Genomic DNA, 26,399 nt, shown 5'->3' with positions numbered 1-26,399 from the left:
CATTCAGTTACAAGAGAAATAGAACTAATCCAATACGCAGACGACTTTACTCCGTTGGTTAGGGCCATGCAGAACATAGGTTTAAATATTGCTCCTGATAAATTCAGCATTAATATTTTTACCAGGCACAACACACCGATAAGTCAACATATCGAATTAGATAACATAACACTATCATACAAGAAAGAAGTGAAATATCTAGGTATATTAGATAAAGAAATCACATGGAATGCATTGACTTCTTACTGACAAATTGCAGAAATGCAATTAATACCAGATAATAGTCGTTCTTTATTTCGGGTCCACGTCTCACTCTTCTAGTGACGGATCTAGACATTTTTCTAGGGGGGGACTTCCAATAAAACACCAACCAAAAGACATAAAAAAGATAAACTCAAACTACATAAAAGACATAAATAATAACTTATATGCATTCTTCTTCATTTACCTTGTCCTTTCAGAAGTCTTTTTTCTTACTGGACTACGTTTGCTTGCTATTTTTCCTTGCATAATATTTTTTAGCAATCCATATTTGATACCTCTCATTACATGTCCGAAGTACAGCTTTCTCCAGTAAATAAAACTTGTACGTCAAAATGTTTCACTATTGTGGAGGAAGATACAATAGGTACCTTGAAACTGGTAGGAAATAAGTATTATTAAGACCAAAAGGAATAAAGGAACGAAGATTTTTTCTTACATACCGAAACAGTCGATGCACTGTCCAACCTGTTAGGTAAACTAGGTAAGGTACTGCAAAATACCTTAAATTAGAAAATGCAAATGAATACACTATTCTCCGTTTATAAATTGTTGAGAGCACGAAATGTGCCTCAAACTCATAAAACGGTCGTAAACCATAGGCGTTCCTGAGGTGTTTATTCATTAAATAATAATATAATATTTTTTAATACTGTTATATATATATAATATTAATAATATTTTAATACTAATATATTTAGCAAAAAACCAATTAAAACTTTCACGGCTAATGTTATGTAATTATATTATATTAATAAAAATAAGAATTTAACCATTAACAATTTTGTAAATAAGAATACCTTATCTCTTTGGATATTTCAATACTAATCTTCGCGTTTAATCACTTTACTAGAAAACCTGGAATTCATATCCGAAGGTACTATTCGTTGCAAGATAATTAGGATGGAATTCCCCAGATTTTTAATAATACAATGGGTATGCTTTGGCCACGTGCCTCGTTTGTTCAGTTTATATTCGAAACTTAACTTAAAAGGGTGAAGTTATTACGAACGAAAACAATTTTTTTGTTTAGTACGTTTTTGATCGCATGTAATTTACGGCTCGTCGGTGTGTCCGCGTCTACGGCAGTAATTAGTGTCTGGAATATTTCTTTTGCGAATTATATGCAGTGCGTGAGTGATTTTTTATTCCATATACCTACGAACATATACGTACTTTTCGCTCGTGCTCGTTTTGTTGGATTGTTTGTGATGGCTTCATCATCAAGTTTTACACCGGTACTGTTGCGTACAGTCAGTAAGTCTGTCTATTCACCAAGAGAGAAGACTATTGTCGTGAATGTTCACGATGCTCTGGTTTCTCAGAATCCCACAAACACTGTTCGCAACATAGTCGAAAGTTGTGCCAACATGACTGGCGTAGGAGAGTCAACTATATATAGGTTCCTATCAGAAAGAAAAAAACACGGTATAGCTAACCCAAACACAAACGAACACTTAAAGAGAGGGAAAAAACCTATTGAAATTGATGAATTTGCCAAAAATGGTATTCGAAGGAAAATTCATGGATTTTTTTTCAAAAAAGAAATACCAAACCTAAACAAAATTTTACAAGAAGTTAGAGACGACCCGGATTTGCCTCATATCGGACGAACTAAATTGTGGCAAGTTTTAAAAGAATTAAATTTCCAGTGGGAGAAATCAGACCGAAAATCACTTTTGATTGACCGGGAGGAGATAATATGTTGGAGTAGAAATTATCTAAGATCCATACGAAAATTCCGGGCAGAAGGAAGGCCCATCTTCTACCAGGATGAAACGTGGGTAAACTCAGGTCATACTCTAAAAAAAATTTGGTCAGATAAAAATATATTAAGGCAAGCCTTTATGGAAGGTTGGTCTACTGGTATCTCCCCACCTTCTGGTAAAGGCAGTAGATTAATAATTTCCCACATTGGCAGTGAAAAAGGATTTGTTAAGCATGGTTTGTTGGAATTTCAGTCCAAAAGCACAAAAGACTATCACGAGGAGATGACAGCTGATGTTTTCGAAGAGTATTTTGAGCAAATGATTGAACACATACCACCAAATTCAATTATAGTATTAGATAATGCACCTTATCATTCACGACTAGTAGAAAGACTTCCAACGACTGCGTGGAAGAAACAGGATATTCTTGACTGGCTGCGGAATAAGTATCTGCCTTACGAAGATGGAATGGTAAAAGCAGAACTTCTAAAAATTGCCCGGCAACACAAATCTAAGTTCAAGGAATACGTAGTTGACAAAATGGCGGAAAGGCGAAACATTACAGTCCTTAGACTTCCACCCTACCACTGCGAAATAAATCCAATTGAACTCATTTGGGCACAAATGAAAAGTTATGTGGCTAGAAAAAATACGTTATATAAAATACAAGCTGTACGTGAATTATTGGTATCCAGTTATGGCACCATATTGAAGGATTGTGTAAGAAGCTCGTCTCACAGATTTTTGCCATGCGCAGATTAACTACTTCTGTGAGTCGAGATATTCTTAGCTCATTTTATTTTGGTATGGTTCATTATATGCTGACAGATTGCATAATTCTTTGGGGAAACTCATCCTATGCATATAAAATATTCACTTTTCAAATAAAAAAACCAGCAATCCGAATCATTGACTCAGAACATCGCGCCAGCTGCAAACCCTTGCAAAGCCATGCTGATCGACATCAGTACAATACAAGAAACATAAATCAGTAAAATTAGCAAAACACTGCTTGCTGGAACACTGTTTCTATAGTATACAGGAATTTGTTTTGTTTGAGCTCCTAATGTAATCGTTTTTATGAAAACTATTTTACGCCTAACTGAATTGTTTTTTTTTATATTTTTATATTTCTATTTTTCACTGAATATGTATACATAAGTGACTTATTTATATTGTGACATGACATCTAGTGTTTACTATGTAAAAATTGTCAATAAACGTATCTATCGATCTATGTATCTCTAACTTTTCAGGAAAGTTCGAAAGTTGTACTTTCAATATTTATAAAGATTGTTGAGGTTAAAAACTGTTAGCTCTATAATATTTACTCCTTTGAAAATTGTTTAAAATAAAAAAAACTACGATTCATAACATTCGCTTTTTTTCTTATACACTTTACTACGCCCTAGGATATAACAAGCGTTTTTATGGCACCCGTATCCAAGGTAATATAAACAAATAATATGAAACTCAAAAATAAAAGTATTTAAACTTTGTTGAATGATGTGTGAATGAACAACAATTTTTTGCCAGTGTTCTAGTATGTTACAAAATAAATCTAAATAGGTGTCTTACGATTATATATATATATATATATATATATATATATATATATATATATATATATATATATATATATATATATATATATATTAACAACCCTCGTATAACACTAAGCTTCTTCCAATTTGCAGACATTCAACTTTTGATACAAAGAACTTGCCATTGCGTAACAAACATTTAACAGAAAAAAACTCGACTTGCCGGTTTATGAGATAATGATACTAGCAGAAGTCAGTGTTGAAATTTTATTAAAGAACTGCTTTATTCATCTAGTCAAGATCGGAATAAAATAGCTATAAAGATCTCTTTTATATCCGTTGATTAGTTAACACGCTCGAAAGACCATCGAAAAATGCCAACTAGTAATAGTACATCCGTCAAAAAAACTTTAATTAGGATGTTGGTACAATTAAGAGTACAAGGATGGTCGAAAAGTCCGCGGTGCGACATCTATATCAGTTAAAAAAATTGTAATAGTATTAAACGTACCTATTCTTCTTTCCCATCACTATATATAATCGCGAAAGAGAAAAATTCACCCAATGCAAATTTTAGATATGCGAACTTTAAACACAAACTAGTTCTAGTAACGGTTATGAATCAAAATAGTACCAAAACATGAGCTACAGAAAATCCCTGAAAAAAATTCAATGAGGAATAGAATAGAACAGAAATATGCTTTATTATCATTGAATATTGAGATGCTACGTGTTCTCCGCTCTGTTGTATGGGGTTGAGGCCTGGACAATTACAGAGACGACAGAGAAAAAACTCATTAACTTTGAAATGTGGTGTTATCGAAGAATGTGGAAAATATCTTTGACACAACACATAACAAATGCGGAAACGCTACGAAGAATGAAAAAGATAAAGAAATACTCAACACTATAAAGAAAAGAAAAATGAGCTACTTTGGTCACATACTAAGAAACGAGCAATACGAATTGATGCGCGGCTGGTCATACAAGGAAAGGTGGAAGGCAAAAGAGGACCGGGGAGAAGACGCACGTCCTGGCTGAAGAATCTGAGACAATGGAGTGGGAAAACGTCAATAGAACTTTTCAGAACGGCTGTAGATAAAGTCAAATGGGCCATGATGATCGCCAATGTCCTTAGGGATGGGGCACGTTAAGAAGAAGTAGATCACTGACAATTGTAATATTTTATGGACAAACCTTACAAAAAGTCAGAAAATAACAATAACAGTTTCAATTTACTAAAAATACATAAAACGTCATTATCACAAAATAAAAGATAATAAAATAAACAATCCATTGCACAAATTTAAATAAATTGCAAATTGCATAATAAACATTAAGAACTACAAGGATAGATTAAACTAGCGTTTGATAGATGGCGCTACTTTATACCGAATTGGTTTCGGTGTTGACATTTGCCATTCATGACATGACGTCTGTCAAAATTTTTAAAAGTTTTAAAAACAATTAGTTTGGTTTTTACAGCCGCAAATTTTGTGTTTTCGGAGAAATGGAAAAAGTCGAATATCGTTCGGTGATTAAGTTCCTCCACAAAAAAGGTAAAACGAATCTGCAAATCAAAGCCAATCTGAACGAAGTTTATGGTGAGGTTGCACCTTCGTTAGCAACAGTAAAATTTTAGAAAACTGAATTTGTTCGTGGTCGTACGAGTGTTTTTGATGATGAGCGTCCCGGGAGGCCAAATGAGGTCACCACACCGGAAATGATTAACAAAGTTCATGACATGATTATGGCAGATCGTCTAATTAAGCTCCGCGAGTTAATAGAGGTCCTAAAGATTTCCTACGAACGCGTACACAACATCATTCACCATCATTTGGATATGAAAAAGCTATCCGCACGATGGGTGCCGCGTTTACTGACAATCGATCAAATGCAAAAACGTGTGACCACTTCGGAGACGCTTTTGGCGATGATACGGCGCGATTCGAAGGATTTTTTTCGCCGATTTATCACCGTTGATGAATCCTGGGTGCATTATTACACACAGAGAAAGACAAAGAACAATCAAAATGGTGGCGCAAAGACTAGTGGCGAAGGGCTCCGAAGAAGGCAAAGAGTGCACATTCGGCCGGCAAAGTGATGGCGACTGTTTTCTGGGATGCGAGGGGCATCATCCACATCGACTACTTGGAAAAAGGAAAAACAATCAATGGTGAGTACTACGCAGCATTATTTGATCGATTCGATGCCGAATTGCGTCGAAAACGCCCCGGTTTGGAACGCAAAAAAGTGCTCTTTCACCAAGACAATGCACCGGTTCACCGATCGGCTGTCGTCATGGCAAAATTACACGAATTGGGCTATAAATTGGTTGAACACCCACCGTATTCCCCAGATCTTACCGCCAGCGATTTTTTTCTGTTTCCAAACCTAAAAAAATGGCTCGGAGGACGCCGTTTAGCAACAAATGATGAAGTCGTCGCTGAAACTTCGGCCTATTTTGAAGAGCTCGAGCAAAAGTCCTATTCGGATGGGATAAAAAATGTGTATCGAGCTAAAAGGGGACTATGTTGAGGAATAAATCGATTTAATTCCAAAAAACTTGTTTTTTCTATCAAAGGCTAGTTTTATATCAATCCACCCTCGTAAACATAATATTTAACTTGGAATAAATAGAGCATTATCATCATCATCGTCAGTTCGTTTTAAGTCCCCTGCAGAACATTAGGCCTCCTCTATTTGGATAAAGAGTGCAAGTTATTGTATCTTCCTCTGTTTCGTGTATCTTTTCCACCAACAACGTCGCATTGGGATAAATTCAAAGAGAATATTACTCTCAGTATTATTGTGTGTTATACAGGTATTCAGTGTTATCTTACTTCATTTCTGGTTAATAATTATATGAATGTTTTGAGGAGATAGTTCATATAAATAACATTCCGTTCGTTGATTTGCTCTTAATTAGTTTATAATAAATATATTTGAAAATAATGTACTTTTTTTTACTTCTTTTAATTTTCTGGTACAGTTTACATTAAATATCTTATCGTAGATCTTAATAAACCAGTTTTTGTATTATACTTTTGACAGATTTAAAATCTGGTAAACATTTCAATTTAGTATGAGAGTGTTGGCACGAAACAATGTGGTCTTGGCAAAGAAAAGATCTTTGTAATCGCTTAGCTTGTGAAAGTCGGGGTAAATTTATTATTAGGCGAAGCTACAAGAAACCGTTTTTGTTTTACGATATTATACATCATCTTGATTAAATATGTCAAGAGATTTGTGTATACTTAAGCATCTCAAATTTATTTTACCCAGTGGTAAAATCAGATTCATTTTTACATATTTTTTAAATTTGTTAATTTGACTTTCTTTAGCAAAAATCTAACATAGAAAAGATTACCGAACTGTTTTAACTGATCAATTAAAATATTTAATATTCTAACGAGAACAATTGGAGCTAATGAGGCTAGAGTTTAATAAGGATCATGAACGTGTAAACTGTTTCCAAAAATTATTGGAACTCGTCCCCAAATTTTCGTTGTCCTCGGTTTCACTAATGTTCATGATGTTCGGCCAAAGTTTGCGACAGGATTTTTTAAGTGTTTCAAGAAAAACTTCATTCCATGCTGAAGCTACTGTATACATTACATTTTCGATCATAACTTTTTTTTATTTTTCGATCATAACTAGAAAGCGAAGAAGAAAAAACAACAATCTTAAGAAACAAATACAAACTTAAGAATGTGAAGATCGAAAAAATATGGATTACAGAGGATCTCACAAAAGGAGAGAGAGAGAAAATGAAAGCTTTAAGAGATAAAGCAAGAGAAATGAGGGAAAATGGAAAAATGGTCAAAATAGGATACAATAAAATCACAGTAGACGGCAAGGAATGGAGATGGTGCTATAAAGAAGAAAAAGTAGTGGAAATAGCGAGTTCAAAAAACTACCAGAGCAACATAAAAAGAACCAAGGAGAGGTCAAGCAACGAACAGAGAAAGAAGAATTACAAAATAAACCGGACAATGATGATAAATGTTTAGTTTTAAGTAGTAATAGGAATAGAATTAGAAATGTAAATGATAAGTATCCCATTAGAAATATGACTTGTGATAGGAATATGGGTATTAGGCATACTAATAGTATTGATAATATTAAAGTTGGGGGGAATATCAATAATGGGCATAGCATTAGTAATGAAGGTAGGAAAAAATAAATATTAGCATTAAAAATAAAAACGGTAATAAAATAAATAACGGATATAATGTTAATACAAAAAACAGGGAGCATGAAATCAACGTTAACACCAATAATGGAGAAGAAGAATATAGTAATAAGGAAATACATCTTAATAAGACAAATCATATAGGAATAGCGACATGGAATGTGACATCTCTGACCGACAAGGAAATAGAAGCTACGGAAGAAATGGAAAAATTGAAGGTACAAATAATGGGAATAAGCGAGACAAAAAAGATAGGGAAAGGACACATCAATATCAATGAGAAATATAGTCTATATTATTCCGGAGTACCACAGGGTCACAGAGCAAAAGAAGGAGTCGGTATAATAGTGAATAAAAGAATAGAATCAAGAATAACAAACTACGAAGCAGTAACATCTAGAATAATCACAGCCCAAATAGAACTAAAAGACAAGATAGGAATAATACAAATATATGGACCAACAGAAGGTAATGAAGAAGAGATAATGATAGAATTCTACAACGAACTCCAAAAAGCATTAGACAAATTAAGAGAGACAAGAGAAAAAATAATAATCTTAGGCGATTGGAATTCAAGAGTAGGTAAGGACATTAACAGGGGATTAGGATGCATTGGACAATATGGGGAAGAAACATTAAACAGAAATGGAATTAAAATGCTGGAATTCTGCCAAACCAATGACTTGATAATAGGAAACACATTTAGTGAACAAACCATTAACGACAAATATACATTTGTGGCTGAAGAGAGAAATGCAAGAAGCTTAATCGACTATATAGTCTATACGAGAAACCTAGAACAAAATATAAAAAACATCTTAACGGAAAAGGAACCGGAACTGTCTACACAACACAGGATGGTCACTGCAAAACTGGAGGATAAAAAAATGGAGGAAGTGGAAAGAAAAGAGTACAAGAAAGTAAATGGAAACAAACTAAAGATAGAAAGTGTGCGAGAATTTTACACGGAGGAAACTAACAAAAGACTGAGACAAATAGAGTGCCAAAAAGAAACATGGACAATGGAAGAAAGATGGAATACATACAGTGAAGTATTAAAGACAACAGAAACTGAAGTGTGTGGAATCAAAAAATATAATAAACAGTTGAAAAGGACAAGATGGTGGAATAAAGAAGTGAAGATAGAAATAAAAAAGAAGAAAATAGCATGGAAAAAATACATCGAAACGGGACTAGAAGAAGATAAAGAAAAATACTATAGGCAGAGACGATTGGTAAAAAAGACAGTCACACAAGCAAATGCAAAAACATGGAAAGAATTTGTAGAAGAACTTCAGGAAGAATATATAACAAATAATAATAACTTTTGGACGACAATACGACACATAAGGCAAGGAAAACGAAAGGAAATAAACGCAGTAAGAGATACTTCAAACCAAATACAAATAAGCCCAGAACAAGTAGCTAGGGTGTGGAAAGAATATTATGAGAAAAAATTTGATACCGAAGTGATAAAGGAAGACGATATAATCAATGAAGGCGAAGAAAACACAGAGCCAGAGCAAATAAGTACAGAAGAAGTAATAGAAGGATTATCAAATATAAAAATAGGCAAGGCAGGTGGAGATGATGAAATTGAACCGGAAATGGTAAAATACATGGGAGAAGAAGGAATAAACTGGCTATGGAAAATATATAACGAGGCGTGGGAAAAACAAACAATCCCTAAAGACTGGCAGAACAATATCATCGTGCCAATATACAAAAAAGTAGAACATGTAAACTGCGACAACTATAGAGCAATATGTCTGTCATCGGTATGCTTTAAAATATATACGAAAATAATAGAGAAGAGACTGAGACAAGAAGTAGAAATGGTATTGGGAGAAGAACAAACGGCATTTAGACCGAGAAGACAGACAAATGACAACATATATATCATTACAAACCTAATAGAAAGAAGCATAGAAACGGGGGGAAAACTAGTATTAGCATTCATAGACCTAAGAGCAGAATTTGACACGATAGAAAGACATATTATAGGGAAATGCTTGAGGAAAATAAACGTACCTAATGCTTTGATAAAAATTATAGAAAGTACTTACAAAGAGGTAAAAGGAAGGGGATAGATCGGAAGCATTTAATTGGAAGAGAGGTATTAAACAAGGAGATAGTCTCAGCCCTTTGCTATTCATAATAGTAATGAACGAATTGATAAGAAACACTAGAGTCAGGACCAATCAACTACAGACAATAATAGGTTACATCCGCAGATTACAACCGGTAACAATAGAGTCCTTAATGTATGCAGACGACATAGTACTAATAGCAGATTCCGAGAATAAAATGCAGAAACTAATGGATATATGGGTAGAACAAATAGAAGAACTAAAAATGGAGATAAACGAGGAAAAAAGTAAGATAATGATAATCAGCGGCAAAGGAGATAAAGAAGATAATCAAATAAAGATAAAATGTAAAAACTCAGAATTGGGAATGGTAACAACTTACGAATACCTGGGAAGTATAATAACTAATGACGGAAAAATAGACTGGGAAATAACAAATAGAGCAAAGAAATCAAACAAATTATATTATGCGTTAGTCCTAATAATGGGAAAAAGAGAACTTGCACGAGAAACAAGAATAAAAATATATAACACAATAGTGATACCGACTGTGCTCTATGCAAGTGAAAACTAGACAATTCTGGAAAAACATAAGAGCAGGATAAACGCAATGGAGATGAGACATCTAAGAAGGATAGTTGGAAAGACAAAATGGGATAGATTAAGCAACGAGACTATTAGAAAAATGGCCAACCAACCAGGAACCGATAATGAACAAAATAGCAAAGAGACAAATGAGCTGGTATGGGCATCTGATGAGGATGCAAACCAATAGAATAACAAGAAAAGTTTATGAAGCAAAAAAACATCGAAGAAAGAAAAAGAGGCAGACCAAGAAAAAAATGGATACAGCAAGTAGTAGAGGCGGGAAAACTTAAACAAAAATCACTCGAGGAATTGAAAATAATGGCAGGAAACAGAAAAGAATGGAAGAGGTGGGTAAATGGAAATTAAAATAGCTAGCCCAAATCCGACACCCTGATAGGGTAAAAGGAAGGGGAGAAAGATAGAAAGAAACTTTTTTTATTGCCTGTATCAGATCGCTATCCTCCTGTTGCAAAATGGATCCAACGAATTTCCTCTGATATAGTTTTCTGCGATACTGAATTTTCTCCGATACTTCTTGATCCATAGATAGAATTACTAGGGTCACGTTCGGCGTTAAGAACAGCGATTTTATTTGTCCAGGTCAGATCGTCGCACCCAGATTATTTCATCTGGATGCGACGGTGCGTTGAGAACAAGCTAAACTGCTTTTTGATGCAGATTTTTTGATTTTAAAAATTGATAAAAACAGTCGAAATGAATTCATTTTGAAATCACTCTTAGTTTTACAAAAACTTCTTCGTCTTCCATATTTGCTATAAAGGTTGACTATCATCAAGGTCATTTTAAAGTTTAAAAGCTGCTCCAAAAACTTGACTTGAACTACATCCACGTCAGTCTTTTAAATTTATGCCAGATTCAGGATATGTCTTCTTCCGATACTTATTTTCTATGATATTTTTTTCAAAAAACAGCATTTTTGGAACATTGTTTCCAAACTGGAAACCGAAATCTTAAAATAAGGAATTTAAAATTTTGGTTAATTCTCAAATAGTATTGCTCAAATTTCTTAATAATAAAACAGCTTATCCATAATTTTTATTTCAAATCTTAATTGCTAATACATACCATGAACAAAATAAAAACGAAACAGACAATCTCTTGCTGCCTGCATGATTCTGATAAACTTTAAATAAAATAATTAAATTTGCAGCGACCAGGAACGATATTAAAATAATCTACATGCCCTTCAAATCAATTATGACCGTCGTCGGCTTTTGTTATATCGCATATCTAGATCTGATTTATGAAGTTTCCTGTTTATATATTAAATATATGCTTTCAGTATCCAGGTCGACACACACAATATCCAAAAATATGTCTAATAGGTCAGGAAAACTACATTTACACCAAACAACAGAATCATTACTGAGTCTAGTATATTAAATCGGCGAGATAGGCAACTCTAACTCTTCCGAGACATTTGGTTTTTATTTCTTGGATTTTACTTTTTGTTTTTTGGTTATAGTCCAGTCTTCAGGGGCGAAAATGCCACTCAGCCTCTAAAAATCGTACGAACAAGCCGAATTTTGCTAAGAATGTCAATTTAGGGACACCAAAAGAGATGCAAAAAAGTTTACCATTCCTACTCCCAGGAAAACGGAAAATACAGATTTACCAGGAATCTGTACTCCGTAAAAAAATGTTTCAAACAAGAAATTTAGTTGAAATAATTTTGAACAAAAATGTTTGTTAGTACTTTTTGTGTAAAATAAACTATTCCACAGAAACAACTATTTTAGATATATTAAATGTCAGTTACCAGCACGAAATCAGTTTTTTAAATACAATGTGTATCAACTCGACGGTAAAAATTCTGATATCTTCTGATCAGAGTATCCTATCGACAAAAATCAAAATTCGCTTTAAAGATGTTTAAGATATATATCTAAGTGTATACCAAAGGTGCAATATTGCAGCTATCTACAATTTTGTCAATAAAATTTATTTAATATTCCATTATATTGTATACCGTGAATTTTACTTCTTTCAAGCACTTTTTCTTTATTATCCCATAATAATAATAAGTTATTATTAATAACTTTACTTGAGTGTAATATGACAGCCTAATTTAACTGAACTATTATAAACATATGTTTATCTTGTAGATTTAGTGGGCAATAAAAATAAAATGTGAAAAAGGATGTATGATCTGATAGCTGTGTTGATCCGATAGCAACTTGTAATATTTTAACGGTAGCATGATAAGGAAACAACTGATTTAGGAAAAAATTGTAATTGTTCTGTTCCTTCCTCTAGCGCTTAGTTGGATAAGATCACATAAAGAAAATATTGAAGAAAAAATGTATTAAAAATCTGAAATGTGAGAAGAAAAAGAATAGAATCAAAAATAGCATGACCTTGAGCTTATATAATAATATGCAATATTGGTACAGAAGCAATTAAGAATTATCTTCAGAGTCAAATGATTTGGAGAACCATGCAGTAGTGGTAGTCCCTATTATTTTATTTATTCATCAGTCAGGAGGCCTCTTCTGTGCTACTACCATGCTCTCTACATTTTATTCCAGCACATTTCTACAGATATTTATTAACAAATGTAGAATCTCTGATTAAATTTAACAAAACAAAAACCATGGTACTTGAACCTACAAAACCAGTACTTAAACCATTTTTACATCCACTTTAATTTACAAATTATTTAGTGTCAAATCTTCTTCTTTTCCGCAACCGTCAGCTGTCAAATCTTCTCTCCCGCACCTGACAAATCTTCTTTTTCCGTCTGTCAAATCTTCTTTTTGTTTGTTATGTCTTCTGTCATTTTACATTTATAGAGTATTTCGAAATAATTTAAGTCAATTAAAAGCATAAGGCTGATTCCTAGTTGCATACTATATTCTTACCACCTCCATACAATACCTACATTGTCTTTATAGTACAGTAAGGGCCGCTTCGGCGAGACGGTTAAAGTACAATTCTGACGTCACTGTTGGTAAGCGTTGAATCTGCCCGGCCGAGCATGAACCTTAGCCAAGACCGAAACCCTCATCGCCAGTCATCTGACGCGCAGCCGCTTCGCGCAGGTAATCATTTTTAATTCATACTACAATGGAGTACCTAAGACGTCACAATGGGTGAGGATTTTAGAAACCTTTCCAAACATGTCTAATGTGTCTCTATTTGTCCCATAATAATTTCGAAATATTGTTTTTTTTAATTGTTTGAACAATAAATTGAAGAAGGACTTTTGGTTACGAATATTCATTCTGTGCGATTGGAATTATTTATTGTTCGTGAATTTGTGAGGTAAGAATATCAAAGTATTAAGATATATCCTATGAATGTTTTAAGGTTATGTTATGGTTTGTTTAAAACTTTAATTATTTTTTACTATATTTCAAGGTATTTTGTTGTTGTTTTTATCGGGGTTATTTCAAAATTATTCAAAAAATCATTGAATTTATTTACGAAGTTAAAAAATATTTCAATTAATGTTTTAATCTTTTTTAAGTGCTAATGATTTTATCCCCTAAAAGACTAAATATATTCGTTTTCTAGTAGTTTAAATAGTTAATAGTAGTTTGTTGTCATTACTGAAAAATTCAGTAGTACTGGATATCTTCAACACATGTTTACTATCCATTATATGTTCAGATCTAAAAAATAAACTACTAATATAATACTCAAAAACATTTTTTTAAACACTCATTATGGCAATTTGATAAAAAGGCTTCCACATAATGTTATACAGTAGACTCCCTCTATAACGAGAACTGAAATGGCAGACTAATTACCTCGTTATAAGCCGATCTCGTTATATCAGACAACAATAATACTGTGCATACATATGAATATGTAGTTTTCTTAAACATTAACTTCCTATAGTGAAGCCATTAGGAGCAATATAAGATACTAAATATTGATTTTCGCTTACCTCGTTATAAGCGAAACCACGTAATATCCGTGTTCGTTATGCAGGGAGTATACTGTATTACAACTTAAACTACGAGAAAACGTATATCTTTAGTATTTAACAGGATAAAATTACTGGCAACGAGAAAACAATAAAACATTAATCCAAATATTTTTCAACTCCATAAATAAATTCAATAATTATTTATTGTTTTATTTTGGAATAACCCTGATAAAAACAACAACAAAATATCTTGAAAGACAGTAAGAAAATAATTAAAGTTTTAATCATAGAATAACATAACCTTAAAATATGAATATTCATAATAAATATCTTAATACTTTGATATTTTTACCTCACATATTAACAAACAACAAATAATACCAATTGTACAAAATGAATGTTCATAACCAAAAGTCCTTATTTACTCTTCAGACAATTAAAAAAACCAATATTGCCAACTTTTAATGGGACAAATGCACATACATTAGAAATGTTTGGAAAGGTTTTTAAAACCCCCGCCCATTGTGACGTCAGACGTAAGTAGTCCATTCCCACGGTTCGTAGACTTACTACGGCTGCCTCTTCCGCCTAACCAATAAACATTAAGCCCGAAACTGTACTCTCGTGACGTAATTCTTACCCTTCAACCAATCAACACTGCAATCGACCTGCCCTCTACATTCAGTTTCAATCGCGAATAAATGGGTTTTGTATTCTTGTGTACTCTGGTGACGTAACTCAAGCTTCCCCACCCCAGTCGGAAAAGGCAACCGTAGTAAGTTTCCGAACCGTGGTCCATTCCAGCTAGACGTCCGCCATTTTTAATCCAAATGGACAGCCGGAGTGTGACGTCACGACTGTCATATTGTTATTATTACCACCGAACAACGGTGTTCGGTGTTATTACTTTCCAAACAAAAGTTGAAATGCCCAATCTCAAGACTTTTTAATTTCTATAAAGTTATGTTTTTTACGATAATACCATCATAATTCAGGGTTCTATTTCTATGAAATATAGTTTTAAAGTTTAAATTAAAGAAATTCTAACCTTACTTTATTGATACATGCATTATATTGCTATTTTTATAAAACAACATGCTTTATTATTTACACAACCTTGTAAAATTGTTGTAGTAACTATTAGAATACTTAGATATTGCAAAAAGCTGAAGGAATCTGTAAAAAAAATTAAAAAATAACGAAAAATACAAATTATTCACACTAAACAAGTTTTGTTTGGAAAGTGAAACTGACAGATGTCAATAAAATCTACGTCATCCCAACAGCAGTCCATTAATATTATAACAATTCCGCCATTTTTATATCAAATTATTATTAACAGAATTAATTCCGCTATTATCCGCTAGACATCCGTTATGTTCAAAGCCACATTAATTTAAATATTATTTAGTTAGTTAATTTGTGAATTGTTTATTTAACCATTGGTTGTTTAACAATTGGTTGTTTAAACAACTTAAACAAATATTTATTTTGCAAAGTTTTACTTTTGTCTTATTATTCTTAGGAGAAGAGGTTATAATAGATCATCATCATCATCAGCGGTGCTACAGCTCTAGTTGAGCCTTGACCTTCCCCAGTCTATTTCGCCAGTCGTTTCTGTTCATCGCCAACCGTTGCCAATTTGCCGCGCCGATTTTCCTTGCGTCCTCGTCCACACCGTCCCTTCATCTCAGTCGTGGTCTGCCTCTACTCCTATTTCCCACTGGGACCGATAATAGAGTTCGTCTGGGTGGGTAATTTTCATTTGCTCTTGACACATGTCCAGCCCATCTAAGCCTACCTATTTTTATGAAGGATATTACATCTCTACCATTTACTATTTTTTTATACTTCTCGTACAATTCGAAATTATATCGCCTTCTCCAAATACCATTCTCACAGAATGCGCCCATTATTCTTCTTAGTATCTTCCTTTCGAAGACGAGCAGAAGATTTGCGTCTGTTTTGGAGATGGTCCATGTTTCTGACCCATATGTCAGCACTGGTAGGATGAGTGTTCTATATATTATTAGTTTGGTTTTCTGGCTTAAATTTCTGTTTTTTAGCTGCTTCTTCTTCTTCTACGGCACTACAGCCCAAAATGAGCCTTGGCCTCCTTTATTTTTTGCCTCCACCCTTGTCTGTCTGTGGCTGCTCTTCTCCATACACGGACTCCTAAAAGTGCTTGTGCGTCGCTGCTTACTGTGTCTTCCCAGCGCTTTCTTGGCTTTCCAACTGGTCTCTTTCCCTGCATTCTGGCGTTCAGTACTCGTTTTGGTAGCCTATCCTCTCCCATTCGTATCACATGTCCGGCCCATTGCAATCTTTGTATTCTAATGAAGTCTGACAGGGGTGTTTCCTTATACAGTTGATAGAGCTCGTTGTTATATCGAATTCTGAAGATTCCGTTTTCCCTCACAGGTCCTAGTATTCTCCTCAGTACTTTTCTTTCGAATGTGTCGAGTTTGTTTTTGGATGTTTCTTTCAGAACCCATGCTTCGCTGCCATAACATGCTATTGGCCGAATTAAAGTTTTATAGATTCTCATCTTTGTATTTCGGTGGACACTTTTAGACCGAAATATATGGGAGAGGGCAAAATAAGCTTTGTTTGCCTGCGTTATCCTTTTTCGTATTTCTCCATCCTCTGCTCCATCGGCATATATTTCTACTCCCAGGTATGTAAACTTTCCAACCGTTTCAATGTCATCTTCATGCATAATGTTTTGTGGGATTATATTTCTTCTCGTCTGTACCATTATTTTTGTTTTTTCTGTGTTAATTTCCAGACCTAGCCTTTTCGTTTGTGTTTTTAACTCTGCGTATGCTTCCTGTGCTCCTGTTGATGTTCTACTCATAATATTAATATCATCGGCGTAGGCAGCCAGTTGAACCGTTTTATTGGTCAGTAGGTTTTCTCGTCCAGTTTGCATTTGCCTAACCGCATACTCCAGTGCCAACACACACTGTTATGAAACCTAAACATTTTTAGCTGCTTGCTTAGTCCAAAATAACATTTGTTTGCTAGCAGTACCCTCCGTTTTACTTCTTCAGATGTGTCATTATCGTTTGTTATGAGAGAACCCAAATATGTAAACTTATTTACTACCTCAAAATTATATTGGTCTATACTGAAGTTTTCTTCGGCGTTTCTAGCTCTATCTCTTTTATTTGGAATAGATGCTAACATTTTGGTTTTTTCCTAGTTTATTTTAAGGCCCATATTTTGTGCGGCTGTCAAGAAGGTGGAAGTCATCTCTTTAAGTCCTCGTGTAGTACGTGCGATCAAATCCAGATCGTCAGCGTAAGCCATAATCTGTGTTGATTTATTAAAGATTGTTCCCCTATTGTGTAACTCGGCATCTCTTATAGTCTTTTCTAACACTATATTAAAGAGAAGGCACGCCAGCGCGTCTCCCTGCCGTAACCTGCATATGTTTCAAACGCTTGTGACATATCGCCTTGTATTTGCACTCTCCAGATCACTTTACTCATAGTTGTTTTTACGAGCCTTATTAATTTATGGGGAATGTTAAGTTCATTCATGGCTTCGTATAATTTACCTCTTAGGACGCTATCATACGCTGACTTAAAGTCCACAAAGAGATGGAACGTGTCAATATTAAATTCATTGGTTTTTTCTAAGATTTGACGTAGCACAAAAATCTGGTCAATTGTTGACCTACCTGGCCTAAAACCGCTTTGATATATCACCAAGGATTTCTTCCACGGGTATAATAGTTAGATAACTTAAATATTTATGTATTATAGTTATAAATAATATCTTTTAACAATATCGTTTCAAAACAAAAAATTTTTAATTTGAAAATCAACAAAAATAGTAAGTGTAGTTTTTATAGGTTCCCAAAGATTACATATAAATTAGAGAAAAGAAAAAGATGGATCCGTGCTATTAATATGAAAAAATATCACATAACCTCATTTTTATGCAATTGAAATAGGAAATATTTAAATAATTTACCTTAAATGATATTTTATAAGACTTCAAGCTAACTGCAGAGTGCCTGATGACTTTAGCTTTTATATCATACCTTTTACTATTACTGTTTTTAATTATATGCTCTTTCACGTGAAAAACTTGATTTGCCAGTACTAGATTTTTCCCTTTCTTTTCCGTTTGGGGCTAAAAAGATATATTATGATGAATTTTGAGAAACCCAGTTTTTAATACTACATTTATTTTGTACATAAACTGAAAAAATATAATTAAAAAGTTAATTATTATTAATTGTTAATTTCGCCTGTATTTAACAATGTCAAACATATGTCATATGTTTAACCTGAAAATTGGTAGGTCCAAAACAGTCAGATAAGGCGGTAGGTGTCGCGTCAGTCACGCACGGAGCGAATAGATATGCAGATTAATTCTATAATTTTTAAGTATAATTATACTAAGTTTATAAGAATTAATTTGTGTAAAATATATTTGTGATGTTTTTGAATAAAGTACATAATTGTAAAAATAGTAAGTATACTTCAAGAAAAATTAACACGTATAGAGTTGATTTTCAAATAAAAAAATTATTTTTTATTAAATTATTAATAAATTATTAAATTTTTTTGTAAAATGTATTGATAAAAGATATTATTTATAACTCTAATATATAAATATTTAAGTTGCTTATCCTTTTATAACGTTTTCTACTACTATTAATACGAGAAAAGAACAATTTTGCAAAATAAATATTTATTTTAAACTGTATAAACAAATTACTCGGTTAAATAAACAATTCACAAATCAACAAATTGCATTTTTAAGATCTATACAACAAGGTTACCCAAATTTAAAAAAAAAACATCAATTTTCGTGGATTAGAACCGGAGATATTGCGACTTTTATAAATTTGAAATTATGAATTCAGGTTTTGAAATATTAAAATGGCTTCCCCATTAAACCATTTATCGTTGTCTCGTTGGCACAATATAGACGGCTTATTTTTAAAGAAATCGTTTTGATTCTTTTTGTCAAAACTTTTAATCTCCTAAACGGTGCTTTTAAAATGTATTATTGTTTATAAAAAAAGTCTCGGTGACTTTTTGAAAAAAAAGTACTAATTCGTGTTCTAAGCGTCATAGGACATTGCATTTTTATTAAAGTAGAAACCCTCAATTTAGAAGAGTGATATCATAGTTTAAAGGCGGAATATCCTCAAATTTAAATGTACACATTTACGGTCCTCGAAAACTGCCTGTTTTCTCGATTGCAATTTGCGTTTCCTCATAAGAAATTACAGAATATATAAAGTAGTATATTTATTTGTGCTTCTCTATAGTAGACTTGACCAGAAGTTGTCGTACAATGTAGCCAATTCTTGTTCACAAGTAGTAATTATGGTCATACAAAACCTGTATTCTTCCATACAGCGATTATTACCGTCATACAAATACAAAAAAACCTGATTTTTTCAATAGTAAAAATTAAGCACAAAATTGTAATGAAATAAATTTTATTTATATGTTCCGTTTCGTTACATATTTAAATTTATAAAATAAAAATCGATATTTAAAAACAATATTTTTCAATCATTTGGCAACTTTGGAATTAGAGACGGAATTTCGTTTCAATTCAGATCCACAGAAAGCCGTAAGACTAGTTTTTGTCGAGCGAGTGCCCATCAACAATAGGTTATTTACATTGGCGTTTCTGAGGGTAGGGTATTTTATGCGATAAGTTTGTGTTATTGATAAAACGTGTTATTGATAATACGAGTGTTATAGTTTGTCGTTTTATAGTAAATTTTTAGTTATATTCTGTGATTATTTGGTTTGAGTTTTATTGGAGTTGGACGAAAAACCGAGTTGTTTCAAGAGAAGACTGCAAAATTCTGATGTTGATTACAAAAATGAAATGCCACAAAAGAGACGGAAAATGTTAACGTCCGAAGAGAAGGTAATAATACGAAACGTTTATGAAGGAATTGTCGGCAGAAAAATAGAATTAAATGTTAGCCAAGCGGTCGACATTTGTAGCAGTTTAACAAAAGTATCCGTTAGCTGTATTTATCGTGTACTTAAAAATACATCGGAAAATAAAAAGCAACAAAAAGGTAAAACTAGAGGTAGGAAAAGCATTGTTTTGGATGACGAGACAAGGAATATTATACGTCGAAAAATTCATTCATTTTATTTTCGGAGTGAAATTCCAACACTGAAAAATATTTCTCAAGAGCTCGAAAACGATTACTCCTTACCCAAGATATCTCGTAGAGTCTTAACCAGGACCATGCGTGAAATGAACTTTCGATATGTAAAACTCAACAGAAAAAGTATGCTATTAGAAAAAAATAAAATTATTGTGCGGAGAAGAAAATATTTAGAAGAAATACGCAAAATTCGCAGCACTGGACGCAAAATATGTTATTTGGATGAAACCTGGATTAACCAAGGTTGGAAAAGGTCATACAGTTGGAAAAGTTTGGCAAGATTTAAATGTCAAAAGTAAACGCGAAGCATTTATAGAAGGCTGATATACGGGATTAAAAGCTCCATCAGGAAAGGGACGGCGTTTAATCGTCACCCATATAGGAAGTGATACAGGGTTTCTTGATTATGGTTTTCATCAATTTGAGTCGAAAAAAACAGGTGATTATTAAAGAAATTGAAAGGGAGGATTCAACAATGGCTTACAGAAAAGGGGATTGCATACGAAGAATCAATGCTCAAAATTTAGCTCCTTGACATTGCACGGTTAAGGAAAATTGAATATCTTAAATATGCTGTAGATGAAACTGCAAAATATTATGGTGTCAAAGTTCTGCGTCTACCACCTTATCATTGCGAACTTAATCCCATTGAACTTATCTGGGAGCAAGTGAAAGGAGAAGTAGCACGCAATAACAAAACGTTCAAATTAAACGAAATTAAGAAACTTTTGATTCAAGCAATCCTCCATGTACCTCCAGAGAAATGGGCTAAATGTATAGGCCACATAATTAAAGAAGAACATCGTATGTGGGAACTTGACACTTATATAAAAGTTTTACTAGAGCCAATTATAATTACACCAGATGGTGAAGATAATGACAGCGATAGCAGAACTGCATCTTCAGGTTTAGACAGCGAATAATATTTTCTAATAAAAGAGGTTAGTCTTTGTATGTGGGTATATTTTATTTTATAAAATAAATATGTTTATTTTATAAATATATGGAAAACGTTCGTGCTTGTAATGTTGCCCTTTTAAGGGTTTTTATAAAATAAAATATACCCACATACAAAGACTAACCTCTTTTGTTATACGTGGTATACAGCCAGCTACAGGAATTATTTTCCTTGTGGATTTTATTTTCTAATAGTTTAATAAGAACATCAGCATAAAAAAAAACCAAAAACAAAAAAAAACGAGAAGAACATAGTAAGTGTGTATAGTGTTTGTGTTTAAACACATCAAACATTATTTTTATTTTGTTTTTATAGAATTTTATTTTGTTTTATAGGATTTTATTTTGTTTTGTTTTATACTGTTTAAGTGTTTTGTTCATTTTATTTAATAAGACAATATGGCTCTTGGCGAACACCCATTTAAAAAAAGTATCGCGCCACAAGACATACCTCTGGGGTGGTGTGGAAACTGTCTTAAAATTTGTTTTAAAAAAATTTCATTGTGTAACTCTTTAAGGACGGGTCACGTCAAAAGACGTTTTAGCGTGACTTCCGCGACAGCCGGTTGGTATCAGTAAACTTTCTGCAAAATTATTTCTTTTTTATAGCTTTTTGTTTGTGGCATTCTGTATTTTTAGGGGAATGTAGGGAATGAGCCACAAAATATTTATTCATATGTTTATTTATTGACGTTTCGATCTCTATATCCAGAGACCGTTTTCAATTATACAAATGATAGTACTATTTATTTTCTATGGCTTTTCACTTGTCGTTCTGTATTTTTAGAAATGATGTTGGGAATAAGCCACAATATATTTATTCAAATGTTTAATTTACGGACGTTTCGATCTCTATAAAGAGACCGTTTTCAAACATACAAATGACAGATATATTTATTTTTCTATAGCTGCTTGTTTGTGGCATTCTGTATTTTTAGGGAGAAGGTTGGACATAAGCCACAATATATCTATTTACATGTTTAATACATTGAGGTTTCGATCTCTATTCCGTTTTTAAAGATAGAAAAAAAAACAATATAAGATTATAAAAATATATAATAATAAACAAATAAAATAAATATAACTATCATTTATATCTTTGAAAGCGATCTTTGGATATAGAGATCGAAACGTCAGTAAAAACTTGTAAATAAATATATTGTGGCCTATTTCGTACATTAATATTTGAAAAATAAAATATAATTAACGTTAAAATAAAAGTAAGTGTACGTCACTGGATTTCCAAACAGCTTTCCGCATTTCTGGGCCTTTAAACGATGACTCACTCTCTGAAATAGTGAAATTATACCATAATTCGTGAAAAAATACCAGCATTTCGAATATAAAAAATTAACAAAAAATTATTATGTGACACTTCTTGACATTTTTATAGTTGAATCTTTGTGATATTGTCCCTATTCTCACACGAAATTAAAGTTTTTTGTGCATTTTTAGAAAAGTTATTCATAATTTTCAAAAAATCGACCTTTAAAGCTAGTTTTGCAATAATTCAGCAACAAATTAATAAAAAAAAAAACTTTGCAAACTCTCAATTTAAAGGATTTTCTATGATTTTTTGTCTCAGTTTTCCATATAAGTCACCGTCTTCTCATTTAGTAGTTAAAATCAAAAAGCGATTTATATTGTTTAGAAGTAAAAAATTATTTTTAATCTTTTGCATATTTGTTTTATCAATATCGTTTTCAATATTGTATATTGTTATCACCAAATTTATCAAAGACAGTTTTTCAATACCTGTATCAAAAGAGTGTCACGAAAAAGGCTATTTTGTTAATTGCTCTAGTCTACTGATGTACCTATAAAAGTAAAAATGTTTGGGAGTATTTTCATTTGAAAGTAATGTCACAATTTTTGTAGGTCCATAAAAGTTAAAAATATTTTTAACAGTAATTACTCACAAAATAAAATGATATACAAAACAAGTAAGATCCCTTATTCAATTTCTAAAAACAAGGGGGTTGTTAGGAATACCTGAAAAATTCGAAGAAAGGTCAAATCACATTTATGCGATTCTAACACATCAGAAATGTTTTCCAGATGAACGGATATTATACAGCAAGTACAGAAATATTTATTATCTATACATTGAATTTAAAATAAACATTTTGTACAGCTACGAAATTGCTTCATGTCATTATCACTCTACGTAATTCTTTTATACACTAACTGTGCAGTGTGCACTAATTTCTTTAAACTTATTCAGCAATTCCATTGAATCCATATCCTGTACCAAGAATTTGTGAACGAATGAACTGGACTATTAATGCGGAAGATTCAATTCAGCACTGCATAGTGCCCTATTTACCTTTGGACCCACAAGCTACCCCAATAATTTTAAATACAACTTATACATATAGTACACAAAATTTTATTTAGCCGATCATTTCACAGAATCCATTTGAAATGTTTATTACATTATTTCTAATTTAAACATCAACAGGAACCATGAGTTTTTGTGGTTATCAGGTAGATGAAATTTGTATATAAATTTTCGCAAAGGATGCATTAATTTGTTTTAAATGTGTGTTGCAACTTATTATCGAAAACGGTATGTTATTTCCTTAATCAATATCAAATAATACATATAACAAATCCAAATCTAGGTTAATTCTACTGCAAAAATTTGTATTAATGCAGATCAATCGATGCAATAATCTGCAATTATATTCTCACCGACAACCTATAATTTATTAAGAGAAAGTAACGTATTATCGTATTATACAAACAAAAACAATAACAAAATCGATACGTACCTCTGATGATGAAAGATTTTCCAGTAAACTAGGATTTTTAAATGGTAACAGCAATGACAGTGAATAAAATTGTCACTTGTGAACAATACACTATATTGTTTATTAATTATAACACAAAAGGACGACTTTAACCGTTACAATAGCACAAACTCAATCGCAAAAGTCGTCACCACGAAACGAACTGACAATCAGCATGCACGGTGGTTAGTTAGATTATGAGTTGCCTACTGGCTTACCTTTGCCTTTAAGTTTGCGGTGTTGCCGCAAATGTGTTATATCGTGGAAGTATTATTCGTGTCTTATACAGGCATGGAATCATACAATTTTTTTCTAATATAGCGCACCTTTTTTTTAATTCAATGAACATTTTTAATAAAAAACTATAATGTTCAATGTTGTTTTATTTTAATTAAAAAGAAAGTATTGTTCAATGAAATACTTATATTGTAGTTTGTTAACCAAGGAGATAAATCTAATAAATCATTGTAATTATTAAGTTTACTGTGCTTGGTTTGTTCACGGTATTATACATCAATATTGCGGTATTTGCAGGCAAATAGCAAGAGTGGTTGTTAATGAATTTTTGTTTTTAAGATTGCTGTTCAGAAATTATTAATTACTGTTCATAAATTCTATTAAAAAAGAAGTCATTACAATAGTAATGAGGCACTTTAATACTAAAGTCGGGAGAGAAAAAGTTGACAAATATGTTGGGGAATTTGGAATAGGTGACAGAAACGAAAGAGGGGATAGACTTGTGGATTTTTTCAAAATGAACATTTTGCAATGATGAACACATTGTCCCAATTACCCGACAGAAGATTATACACTTGGAGATCTCCTGCAGACAACAAAGACCGCATAGTCAGAAATCAAATAGACTATATATTAGTCAAAAATAGATACAAAGATAGCCTTAAAGCAGTAAAAGCATACCCCGGAGCAGACGTCAACTCAGACAATAATCCGCTGATAGCTAGAATGCACGTGAAACTCAAAAAGATTGTAATATCTAAAAACAAACCAACGTTTGATTATACAAAATTAAGAAAAAGAAAAATACATCAAAAAGTGATCCAACAAGTCAACTCAAATCTAACAACATTAGTAGGAGAAGAAATCTTAACATTAGAAGATGTCAATGAAAAGTGGAGCAATATTCAGAAGGCATTAATAAAGGCTACAGAAGAAAATTTAAAGCCTGAAAAGACAAATAAAAAACAGAAGTGGATGACTTCACAAATTCTAGCACTAATGGAAGGGAGGAGAAAAGCCAAAGGGAGAAATGAGCCAAGATATCAAGAACTACATAATAAAATTAAAGTAGAGATAAAAAAGGTCAAGGAAAAGTGGTTAACAGATTAATGCATAGAAATAGAAGGGTATGACAGAAAAAACGACAGCTTTAATATGCATAAAGAAAATAAAAGAACTAACAAATACCAAAAAGCGAGCAAACTATGGGATACTCAAAGATGATAATGGTAAAATCATTGCAGACATCAAAGATAAACTAAGATTTTGGCAAGAATACATAATCTCACCAAAGCTATTCACACTTGGACTGGAAGACGTATTCAAAGACATTAACTGGGTAGATAAAGAAATAAATGTTAATGGAAGAAAAGTGAGTCTTTTGAGATACGCTGATGACATTGTAATATTCGCTACAAGTTTCGAAGAAATACAGACCATGATGACAAAACTATTTAAAGCTTCGGAAAAAGTAGGACTAAGATAAACTTGGAAAGAACAAAAATAATGACAAATACACCGAACATTAGAGAAATAACGTTAAACGACATAAATTTAGAAACAGTAAGCGAATACATCTACCTGGGACAGATAATGAAAGTTAACAAAGAAAATCAAACTGCCGAAATTACCAGAAGAATAAGGTTAGCATGGAAAGGATTTGGAAAACTGAGTTGGATCTTGAAAAGCACTAAAATAGAACAATATTTGAAAACCAGAATTTACGATCAGTGTATTGTTACGATAAATATACTGGCCTAACTTTTATGACTAATTATTCTGTTTTATTGTAGAAATTTCGGTGGAAGTCTAGATTCAAATTATGGTGAATTCTCCAACTTGATGTTCTCGACTATTCCAGTATATCAGGATTTCGTATATAAATACAACATTTTTATATGGAGAGTGAGTTAATTCTCAACACCCGCGCTCGCGAATTTGTTATGTACGAATATAATAAATTATTGT

At 32.6% G+C, this 26,399-nt stretch overlaps 1 protein-coding gene across 5 annotated transcripts in view; it reads right to left on the bottom strand.

The window, feature by feature from the left end:
• LOC140449695 (uncharacterized) overlaps window positions 1–24,388 on the bottom strand; it is a 189,127-nt gene extending 164,739 nt beyond the window's left edge. For all 5 annotated transcript variants that reach the window (XM_072542988.1, XM_072542986.1, XM_072542990.1 and 2 more), the window contains exon 1: window positions 24,177–24,388. The gene's annotated coding sequence lies outside the window, so the exon portion shown is untranslated. The remainder of the gene's footprint in view (window positions 1–24,176) is intronic.
• Window positions 24,389–26,399: the final 2,011 nt, after the last annotated feature.

This window comes from Diabrotica undecimpunctata, chromosome 9 (genome assembly GCF_040954645.1).
Source record: "Diabrotica undecimpunctata isolate CICGRU chromosome 9, icDiaUnde3, whole genome shotgun sequence".
Lineage (NCBI taxonomy): Eukaryota > Metazoa > Arthropoda > Insecta > Coleoptera > Chrysomelidae > Diabrotica > Diabrotica undecimpunctata.
This window is presented reverse-complemented; position numbering and strand designations above follow the sequence as displayed.